This window comes from Ictidomys tridecemlineatus, chromosome 14 (genome assembly GCF_052094955.1).
Source record: "Ictidomys tridecemlineatus isolate mIctTri1 chromosome 14, mIctTri1.hap1, whole genome shotgun sequence".
NCBI lineage: Eukaryota > Metazoa > Chordata > Mammalia > Rodentia > Sciuridae > Ictidomys > Ictidomys tridecemlineatus.
Genome location: NC_135490.1, coordinates 27,878,376 through 27,890,694, shown reverse-complemented (window position 1 = coordinate 27,890,694; position 12,319 = coordinate 27,878,376).

Here is a 12,319-nt window from a genome sequence, read left to right as displayed (position 1 = left end):
CAAGCACTTACTTGAGGACTTGAGTTTAGCATATAGAAGATTGTAGGAAAAAACTCTGGGTATATTATACATGCCTAGAAAATAAGCAGTGAGATTTATGTGTCTTAGAAAAATACTGAAAACCAAAGTTTCCAACTAGAGACCTGTTTTGTCAGCTTTTCAGCAGGTGGTAAAAGCAACATATAGCAATATTCAGGCATTTAGAAATTGTACGGAAAAACAAGATCATAATTTTGAAGAGGCAGCTGTGACCTAGCAGCAGATGGTCAGCCTGCCTACAGTCTGCTTAGGGGAAGAACAACAGGAAGCAAGCAACAGGAAGCCAACAGAGGGACCAAGCCAGCAGGAGTAGTATAAGGTTTTATTTGTTTATTGGTTTTTGTTATTCAGGGGGAGGGAGAATTTGTGTATTTGTTCTTTAATCATGATGGAATATCTCAGGCTACATCCAAAAAAAGTCATTGCATGGCAGAAGAAATTTTGCAATAAGAAACTAAATAATACATGCAGTATTACACTCATAAAGGGATATTCGTTTATTTCTCAATATTATATTCCTGCTATTGTTTATTATTTCTGAAATCTAAATTCAGTCTCAAATTTCTTGCCACTAAAAGGAAAAGGCATTTAATATATTGCTTGGATTTTGTGTATCGGTACCCACATTTGCTATGGATCTGAAGATAAAGAACCAGAACACATTCTTCAATAGTTTACACACTAAACACAACATGCTCTATAATATCATTTCCCAACAAAAACATATTTCAAAGTTTAGCTGTTAAGGAACAATGCCTCTACAAAGAATGTCTCTGAATTGAGGCAGTGAATGACTTTGAAAGACTAAAAATAGTATAGATTTCAAGTCTCATAACAATGCATAAAGAAGATATGTACCAACTTTTAATTCCCTCTCAATTGCAAAGTCAACAAAGTTTCTAACACTAATCTAGTGCCTTTTGTACTATATACTTGATTAACATGATATTTTTAGGGAGTTTTTTCTCTACTGATCTCTTATCTTTTATACAACTATAAGTTACTTCTCCCAAAAGAATTGTGTCATGCTGCCATAAAAGCACTACAATACGCTTCTCTGGTGGCAGTGATCTGGTTGACTAGTTAACCTAAGGAAACCAGAGTAAATAGTGTCGAGAGAGCTCTCAATGCCAGTTGGAAAAATTTGTGTTTTAAAGTCTTTTATAATAATTGTGTTAGTCAGCTTTATATCACTGTGACCAAAATCCTCAACAAGAAAAAATTAGAGAAGGAAAAGAGTTGGGGGGCTCATGGTTTCAGAGGTTTAGTCCATGGTGGGCCAACACCATTGCTCTGGGCTCTAGCTGAGGCTAAACATCATAGCAGCACCGCATGGTGGAGAAGCACCACTTTATTCATGGTAGTCAGTAAGAAAAGAAAGGGAAAGGAGAGAAGGTGCAATAGAAGATGTACATTTCCAGGATACACCTTCAATGGCCCACCTCTTCCAGCCATGCTCCACTTGTGTACAGCTACTACCTAGTTAGTCCATTCAAACCAAGATGGTCTGATTAGGTTATACCTCTCAGAATCTAATCATTTAACCTCTGAATATTTCTGAAATAACACAGGAAACCGGTGGGATATCTAACATTCAAATCAAAATAATAATGAAGAAAAAAATTATAATCACTTCTATTTTTGTACATTGGGAAAAATAGCAATTACATTTTTGCAAATAAGATAAGCAGTCAAAGTAAGAGAAATAAAGTTTGCCTTTGGGCTGCTAGTTGTATATAGTGCTTTACATCATCAGAAAATATCTTCCTTAATGGAATCTAAGCATTGCCTAATGGAAAGAGAATATTTTTTGCTTTGTGATCCTCCAAACTTTTATGTATTCTTTACCTTCAAAATAAGCCTTTACAATGTTCAGAAATGGGAGTTCAGTTTGAAAGATAATGCAGAGGTCCAAGTCAGTCAATATCATGTCATTACATTTTTTGTCCAAATCCTTAATATTCCAGACCCTTCATCTTTCCTCACAGAAAATAATTAATAGTGTCAGGAAAGCTCATTTCAAATAAATGAATAGAGGATTGGTTTAAAACACACATAACTTAATTCTGTATCAGCACTATTAACAAAGAAGTCATCTGCTGGCTTGAATAAAGCAGTCTTACATCATTAACAATTAAAAAAAAATTCAATAGTAGTCTGCTTGCCCTAAAAGGTTGTACCTTCAGCTTAAAAATACTAAAAACCTCTCTAGGTAATTCCAAATAATTCCCAAGTCTCTATTGTATTTTTAAAAAATCTTACTTAGGTTGTTATAAATTATATTTAATCAATTTGTTTTGCAAACAATTCATTTGAGATCTTTAGAGATCACACAAAGAGAAAAATCTCACTTTCCTTTTACTCTGTAACACTTGGCACTTCATTTTGATATATACTCATGCTTAACTTAAGCAATAAGAAAATGCATCTGAAATTCGTTGTCTATCAGAGCAGCTACAAATCTTTAAGAGACAGCCTACCAGTTTTCTAAATATCAGAAATAATCATCCATCAAAAGGCCTCATATCTACCATATGAAGTATATTCTAGATGTTAAAACCAACTGTGAGACAGAAAGACTAAGTTCATATTGTGGCTGAATCATTCCAGGCTTAAGAAAAACTGACATATTTGGGAGGAGGTATAGTCTGAATCAGACATTAGTCTTCTGATATTGAAGTTAGGCTACTGAAAAACATGGAGATTTCCTGTCAATCTTATGGGTGAAGGAAAATTCGCATTTCTTTTGCTAATTCTTTCTTAGACACATGTTATATTACTTCAGTATCACTCAGGAGCTTGGGGAGAGGGCACAAAATCTAGCTTAACATGTTTTACCTATTTTACATAATAGAATACTGAGGCCAAAAGGATTGCATGGGGAGGCAAGAGTCCAGGACCCCATGATTTGTAAAATACCAGTACTTCTTCTTTTTTTTTTTATTGGTTGTTCAAAACATTAAAAAGCTCTTGACATATCATGTTTCATACATTTGATTCAAGTGGGTTATGAACTCCCATTTTTACCCCAAATACAAATTGCAGAATCACATCTGTTACACATCCACATTTTTACATAATGCCCTATTAGTAACAGTTGTATTCTGCAACCTTTCCTATCCTCTACTATCCCCCCTCCCCTCCCCTCCCATCTTCTCTCTCTACCCCATCTACTGTATTTCATTTCTCTCCTTGTTTATTTACCCATTCCCCTCGTTCCCCTCGCAACCTCTTATGTGTGATTTTGTATAACAATGAGGGTCTCCCTCCATTACCATGCAATTTCCCTTTTCTCTCCCTTTCCCTCCCACCTAGTGTATCTGTTTAATGTCGATCTTTTCTTCCTGCTCTTCCTCCCTGCTCAAGCCTAATTCATAAATTTCCTGAAAGCATGATGCCACATAAAAAAAAGAAAAAAAAGATGCTTCCCCCAAAATTAGCTTCACAACACTGGTGAAATGGAGATACACAAAAACAACACAAGCTTCTTCAACCAGGATATCATGGATGTGGTCACAGAGACAGTTGTTCAAATCCTTTTGTTATGGTAGCAATGGTTCCTTGAATCACTAAGTCACAGTATAAACACATACACTAAAAGACCCAAGGGATGATATAGTAGGAGGTTTTATTAGCCTGTTCAATACTATGATCCTCCAATATACTTTCCAATATATTCATTTTATTAAAAAATCAAAGTTTAAAGAACCAAAAGAGATTGCTTAGTTGTGCTGCCTTCTGGTAGTGATATAAAATATAAATATTTTTGAAATTTTGTCACCTCTGAACTGTTTGTCAGCTAAATTTCATTTTAATATAATTTTAAATCTACAAATCATAATTGTATGTGCTTATGGGATATAATATGAGATTTTGATATACATATGAGATGACTAATCAAGCTAATATTATCACAGAAAGAGAAACCTGGGACTTTGTCAGTGATAATGTACACTGGTAGTGGGAACTCCAGCTATTTTGGAAAATGATAAGGCGGTTTCCCAAAAAATTAAAATAGAACAATCATATGACCCAACATTCTGACTTCTGGTTACATATCTGAAGGAAAGAAAATCAGTATGTTGAAAGAATATCTGCACGGGTGTTCACTGAATATTATTCACAGTAAGCAAGATACAGAATCAATGAGTGTCCATCAATAGATGAAAGCATCAACAAATGTGTATATGTACACACAAAATACTATCCAGCTTTTAAAAGGACGGGGATTTCCCTCATTTGCAATAACACAGGTAAACCTGGAGGATATCATGCTAAACTGTATTTTAAGCTCCATCTTAATGAAGATTAACAATAGACTACCTTCTGGAATTCAGTTCTTGAAGGAACAGAAATAAGGAATAAGAGTTTGCTGGCACATCAGGAAAGAAAAAAAAGCTTCAGCTCCAGAGTCTTTCTGTGAATATAACTTGTTATAATATGTATTTTCCAAAACAAATATTTTTAAAAGGCAATAAAATCCAACAATTATCCCCCTTTTCTCAAATCATTATTAGAAATAGTAGAGTCTAAAGCTCTCAGTTAAAATTAGATTTGGATTCAAATTCAAATTAATGTGTTCTAGATTTGACTCAGTCATGGCCCAAAGTCCCTCAACCTATTTGACCTCAATTTTCTTATCTACAAAGCAGTTGTGATAGACTATTGAAGGAAAAGATCACTTTTGCAACTATAATACATAACTACAATGATGAATATGATACATCTATTTATGTATTTCATGATCATTAGTTTAAAAAAAGAAAACTATCATGTCCTTGGTGCTGTCATAGAGAATTAATAAATGAGGTTGTTCAAGGGAAATTCTCCCTTGCTGTGGGGAGGGCAAATATCACATTCTGAAATTAAAATGCTGACTACTTATTGTCTCTCTGGGTTTTGATCTCCAAATCAAATAGCAAAATGATCCTTGTCCATTAAGAAATAACCACCTACAGTACTTGCTCCTATGGCCCTTATTAATGTATCACTACAGGGGATATATTAAGATCTGAATTATTTTGACATTTACAATAAGGTTTGAGCTCATAAACACAAAGCCACACCATATTAAAACTTATTAGCATATTATAACTGATTAGATGCTCACAATGTGCAAAGGCAGTTGGTTATGCAACTCCCTTGGGGAACAAAATCTAAATGCAATAAAAGCAATAATCTCAAATCAGGGAAATGCCATTAAAGTGTGTCCTTGGCTTTATAGAACTAATTTAAGAGGAAAATACAATAATGAAAAGAAAAATATTCAATTGAAGCTATTTGTAGGCCATTCATCAACACTGGACTACATAGCCAATTTGCCTCATTCTTTCTACAAGATAGTTCAAGACCCACTGAATGAAGTATTTGAATAAAGGGACTCGGGATCCCCAGGAAACTTGACAATGCATATGAATGTGTGTTTTTCCTCTGACAGGAGATCACTTCTTCTTGGCTTAATAAAGATGTATAAGTACTTAAATACATATGTGTATATATGCAGATAATAAAGAGATAAATAACTTAGCTCTTTATTATAAAGATGTAAAAGAACACAATGTCTACAAAAATATGTTTTATAAATCACAGAACCCTAAATTCTGGTGCTACATGTTGTTTGACTGGGCTGTTAAAATTCTATTTATTAAGGTTAAATATCTTCAAATAATATGTTAAAGGTAAGAATTTACAAATAAAAGCTATAATTTATTAGTTCCTAGGTACTGAGAACTCTTAAAAGTACTAGTGTGTTTAAACTCATTTAATTTCCACATCCTTATGAGAAAAATGAGATTATTATTTCCATTTCATTGGTGAAGAAACCAAGGCAAAAGAAATCAATTAATTTACACAAGAGGTGACAAACTGACATTCAAAGTCAAAATTTTTGGCATAGAATCCATTCTTATCCAGGACACTAACCTGCATCTTTGTACTCTCCAACAGACTATACTAAGCAACAGCTATACTTATTGGTGTCTCCCAGAACCTAAATGAAAAGGCCAAATTCGAAGGATAAAAGGTTGTTTAATGAAAAATGCAGTAAAACCTGTCCTTCTAACATTGGTGTATTTGCTTGCTAGGTTGCCCTAACAAAGTACCATAGATTGGGTAGCTTAAACAACACATGCATTTTCTCACCCATAGAAAGGCCAGCAGATGTCAGCAAAATTGGTTTCTAAGGCTTCTCTCCTTGGCATAGAGAAGGCCAACCTCTCCCCATATCTTCATATGGTCTTTTCTAATTTTGTCTTAATCACTTGTATTAAGACCCAACCCAATGAATTCACTTAGTCTTCATCACTTTTTTGAATATCTTGTCTCTGAATACAGTCCATCCTGATATAATGGGTCAGATTTCAATATATAAATATCATGAGGACACAATTCAGATTGCAGTAGGCTGTTTTTGTTAATTTTCATCAGAAATTATTGCAGGATATGAAATTGTGTAAAGCTGCTACAAAGACTATATTCTTCAAATATCCTATAATTAGAATGGAAGTAATTATAATAATACTTATCAAACATTTACAACAGGTTAGTTCTGTACTAAACACTCATGGAAGGATCATAATTTTAGTTCATATTCATGTGGTTGCTCTTTGAGACTGTCCAAGTGGATAATTCTCTGCTTGGTGCCATGAGAAACGTGAAGAAATACAATACCCATGACATCTAGGTATTTAAAGTCTTATTGGAAAGAAAAGGAAAAGATGAATATAAAGCACTAACATAAAAGCAGCATTACAAGTGATGCCAGAGAGTTAATAACTACAAATAGGTGAGACAGAGAAGACAAAGTCTGAACCCAGAAGAGAGAATGAGTTCTAAAGCAGATACCACGGACTGGGAAGGTTTTAGGAGGGTATTCAATTTGACTTAGGGCTCAGTTTGGGCAAGACTAAAGTGACAAAGAAAACATAAAACATTTCAAGGAAGCACAGATTATAAGACTGATCAAAGAGTAGTGAAAAAAAGTTTGTTTTTTTAACAAAAATTAAAGATTCTATAGGAAAGTATAGAAATTGGTTAAAAAGGTAGATTAGAAAGATTATATACATTATCTCTGGTCACCAGACTTTTTAAGGCAAATGTTTTTATAATCATTAAATTATTGACAAGAAAAGTTTGATCAAAAAGTTGGTAAATTACCAAAAGAGGGTAATAAGTAGGTAATAAATAGAAGAGTGGATATTTGGACTTTCAAGCTTCAATAAATCTAAAGCAAAATTTGATCATTAGGACTAATACACTCTTGATACATCTTAATGTTTATTTCCTCTCAAACCAAAACCAAAATTGAATTTAAAAAAAAATGAAAGAAAAAAATGCCCATTTTCAGTCTTTAGATTATTAAGTTCATAATTCCAGTGGCAGAGAAGGTCTCTCTGAAAACAGGTACTAAATGTTCATTCCAGGCCCAGCCTTAACTGAAAAAGGAATGTGGTATAATGTTCTGGGTGTCAAGAAGCCAATATTTGCTTCTCTACAAACTTCTTTTAAATGCTTCTGAACAGGAAGGGATGTTTTCCACATACCTACTCCTCCTGTTTGTGCTTCTGCCCTTTCATTCCCACCTTATGGCATTAAATAGGCCTGTCATTGTCAAGATGACCCAGTTCCTTCTTGAGTACTTACAGAATCGATAAATGAAAAAGGCAATTCAGTTAATTACTTCCTACAACATTTCAAAATTAGTAACTCTAAATGAACCTAGGAGGAAATGTGTTGACTTACATTCACCACAGTCAGTGGAATACAATGGAAAGATTTTGAACTTTGAAGCCATGTAGCCCATACACAGAAATTCAACTTCAAGAAAGTAACTGAATGGTTCTAAACCACAGTTTTTTAGTTTGAAATGGTAGTACACCTGAACTCACTGAGTTTTTGTGAATATAAAAATTATGTAGAAAAAACATAGTAATTGATATATATATATTATAGATGCACAAGAAATGGCAACTACTTTCCCTTTCTTCATTCTTACGAGTTCTCTTTGATAAGAAAAAGGAAACAAATAATGGGTCCACTAGGCAGATAAGAGAGTAAGGATATAATCTATAATGACCTCATAAAGGAAAAGGAGAGCAATGGTATACTACTCAATAACTAGATTTAAGCTTTTTAAAAAGGCCCTGATTTTTAGTGTTAGCCAGTTTCCCTGGTACATGTACACCCCATTATGGCTAATTTCAAGCTGCTAATGGTATGACATTCCACCATCAAATTTCCTGATTATTTAAAATCTATTTTCACGAGCCAAAATAATTAACTCTACAATGGAAGAAACCTAAAATTGTTATTTCCATTATATGGTTTAAGTTCTTCTGTATACTTTTCTTGTCTTCAAAGCATGAGGATAGGAAGAGATTAGGCTAAATACAGAATATTCCAAAGTAAGTGCTGATAGACATAGGAAATATTCATAGAGGTACAATTATAAAATACATATAGGTAAATGTTAAACTGTGTGTAAATAAAATATTTTGTTAATTACAAAGTCTTTGAGTTATATATCCAGCAGCTCTAATAATGATTGGTAGACAGTATTGCTGCTTATAATTATTGTTTGGATTACTGATTAGATATTATACTTTTATTGCAATTGAAATCAGAGTCAATGTTGTATTTTCAGGTAAACAGAAGTTTCAGTTGTCAAAACATGGTTGTACCTTGCAGATACAGGATATCAAACTGAAAATTCATATAATGATAACTATTTAGGAAGATTATGTAAAACTATTAGGCCTAGAGCCTCCAGCCTCCCTGTGACATTAAATGACAAAATGGTTCAGTATAAAGCCTTAGAAGATAAACTTCCTGATTATAAATCTGGTTTCTCCCACATACTACTTCTATAAAGAGCTTAGTAACTTATCTTTGAGCATTTTTTCTCATTATTAAAATTTTTAAAAATCATAGTAACTGCTGTGTTTATACTATAATTAAATGCCTGAGTTAAAGTAACTTATAACAAAAATATTTTCTCATATGGACAAGTATTTATTAAAGACATTTGTTAGGGCCAGAACAGAAACAGCAATTGGGGTCAGAGACCTCAGGCTGATTCCAGCAAAGAACAAAGGGGAATAGCATTTATGTCATTTACAGAGTAGGCAGAAACTCCATCTCTTGATGTCGTCACATGTAGAGGTAGGACTCTCGTCTGCACCCCTTTCATCATGCTTCTTCAAACATTGCATGATTCATTATCTTAAGTCTCCAATGGGGGTGCTATCTACCCAGTGACTAAGGTAAAGGTGATGGCTGATTACTTTGGTGACTATTCTATTCATGCATTTGCCCCTCACCACCTGGAGTTGCCGTTATCATCTGAAAAGTCTCTAATACTTTCAGAGCTGGCATTGCTTCTGAACACAAAATGTCAAAAGGCCGACCTGACTTTTCCAGCCTCCCATCTCATGGCATTTTGACTCATTCCCATGTCCTTGAAGACTGGTATTCCCCAAAAGAGGTTTTCTAAGCTCCCAGTTGTGGAAGTTCAAGGCCCTAGAGCTGACACCAGTTGGCTTTGGTGAAGACCTATGGACAGAAAGCATCACAATAACAAGAGTGTGAGAAGGAAAAAACAAAGCTAGACTGGAAGCCAGAACTTGACTGACATCCCAGAAGAGGTACATTTGTTCCTTCGGAGAGGATGACCCCCAATGACCTAAGAACTTGCTACTAAGCTCTACTTCTTAAAATTCTCAGTACCTCTTAACATCAACAGATTAGAGACCGCACTTCCAACACATGCACCTCTGGGGGACAAACCACATCCAAACCATGGCACCGACTCACAAGGCTGGTCTGAAAATTATGTAATTTAAACTATGCAACCTTCATGAAACAGTGTTTGGCACAAGACAAGCTAATCATAGATATTATTTGTTAATATATGACCAGCAATATTTATTCCTTCCCCAGCTCTCTTTCTTCTTGCTTCTACTAGTCTTCATGAACCTCAAGGCTTTATAATTTGGCCCTACTTGACAGCTGAACCCACTCTTCTGCAGCACTTCAGCATACCAGCTGCCACACTCAAGAATATCTAACTGTTACACTCACAGTATGTCCCCTCAAAGCCTCACAATCAATCCCAGCCTTTATCTTTGTCAAAAAAACCTTTTGTACTTTCTTCTACTCATCTGAATCTGTTGTAACCTTGTGGGATTAAATCTTCATTTCCTTTACTCTCTTAATTCCTGTAGCAAATTCACTTATGCTCCATAATTCATCATTTAATTATACATTCTCTTATATTTTTTTCTTTATGCTTGGAAAGGGAATTATATTACATATTTATCCTCCTCTGCTCTCAAATTGTGAAAAAGCATATTATTTCACGAATAAATATGCATTGATTGGTTTATTGCTTGGAATCAACTTTTATTTCAGTAGTAGCATCTTTACCAAAGAACTTTTGTCTGTAGTTGATACTATTTGCACTAAAATGTCAGCCATGTAAAAGACAGTAGTTAAGAGATATTTAAATGTTTAAAATTGTTAAATCACTCATTGTCATAGTAAGCCATTTAAATGCTAGATATTTCTAATGATTTTATTTTTAAGTCTACTGTCATTGAATTATACAGATTATATTATGATACAAAAAAAATCATTTTAAGAGTGGTGGAAATGTTATGGACCTAAAATGCAATGAAAATGTACCACATTGGCTTATATTTAAATTGGAATATAAATTGGAACAAAGAAACACCCTTAACTGGATGTAATGTGTAGATTTCTTTTCACTCTGATGATGAATGGAGTCTGTTTGTCCAGGTCTCTAAAATAGTCAGAATATCACTCAGCATATTCATAGATAGCAGGAAAAAAATTAAGAAGTAATGTGCTCCCAAAGAGCTCAACCCTGCTCTTAAAAGTAAGTTAGTGTTGATGCTGGGTAACCAGGGAAATGTGGGCACATGGGGGCACATGTGCAGTTACATGTGAGACACATAATAATGTTCATCAGTTCATTTGCATTCTAAAAGTTATTTTATTTAACTCTCCTTGATCCTGTGAGACTAGTCTTCTCTCTGCATTTGCCACAGCAAAGACTTTTTTTTTACTGTAAAATTAAGGTTATCTAGACCTGTGAATGTCACATGTAAGAAAAAGTAAACATTGTAATATATAAAAAGTTAAACTAAGATCTATCAGTCCTCCTTAACCAGTGATTTCCTACATCAGTTATCTGCAATAAAGGGTTTTGTTTTTTTCTTCTATCTGTTTATAAAATGTAGTATGTCTTATTATCAAACCTTGTTTTCCCAGGAAAGCACTGACATAAAATAGGTACTTGATAAATATTTGTTTCTCTATAGCTTGACTTTTAATATATAGAACAAGACTGAATGAAAATAATCACAAGCCCCAAACTAGAAATAATAGTATGCCTTTGCAAAACTGTAAACTAAGCCCAAACAACACATATTTATGTTAACAACCAAACATATATAGAATTTCATAAGATTGGGTTTAATTTTAGAAACTTATAAAATAGTACAATTACACCATCCTGAGATGAACATACCAGGGAATAGGATCCTTATTGGAGCATCTTGGATGAGGGTAGTTGCAACCACAGGAAGATGTAGACCAAGCGGGTAGGACCTCAGATGGTGTTTTTCCCTGGTATCCTCAGAATCAAGCTGAGTATCCAGTCCATGATAAATGTTTCTTCCAAGATTTAAAGTAATAAGGAAAAAGGAAAGAAGGATTTCCTGAGTGAGAGAAAGTGTGGAAGTTTTCCATAAGAACCAGGTCAAATAGCTTCAAATTAAGAAAGTGGAAAACGGAGACCATGGCAAGATTCCGGGTAGAGTAGGAATGGGACAGATGGAGAAGAGTGAGCACTCTAACACTGTCCTCTTATCTTTATGTCCATTCATTTCTCATTTCTCTTCTCAGGCCTTTTTCTTGTCTGCTTCTTTATTTCAATAACTTTTGTCTGCTTTTCTATTTTATCTCATTTCTTCTCTTTATTGATCTTTTCCAACTCTAGTCACCAGTACCTACTGACTGTATTCTCTTTAAATTGTTATTAATTATAATTTGGTCCAATGTCTTGAAGCAAATCAGCAATAAACTGTTTTTAATGGGCACATTCTGTCACTTTCAGAATATTTCAATAGAGACACAAAAGCATCAGGCAAGGCCTGTCACCAATAGAATAAAAAAATATATAATAGGCTGTAGTAAGTTGTGTAAAGAAGTACTATTCTTCCTGGCTTGAAGGAGTAGTGGAAGGTGGGGTGAGGAAATC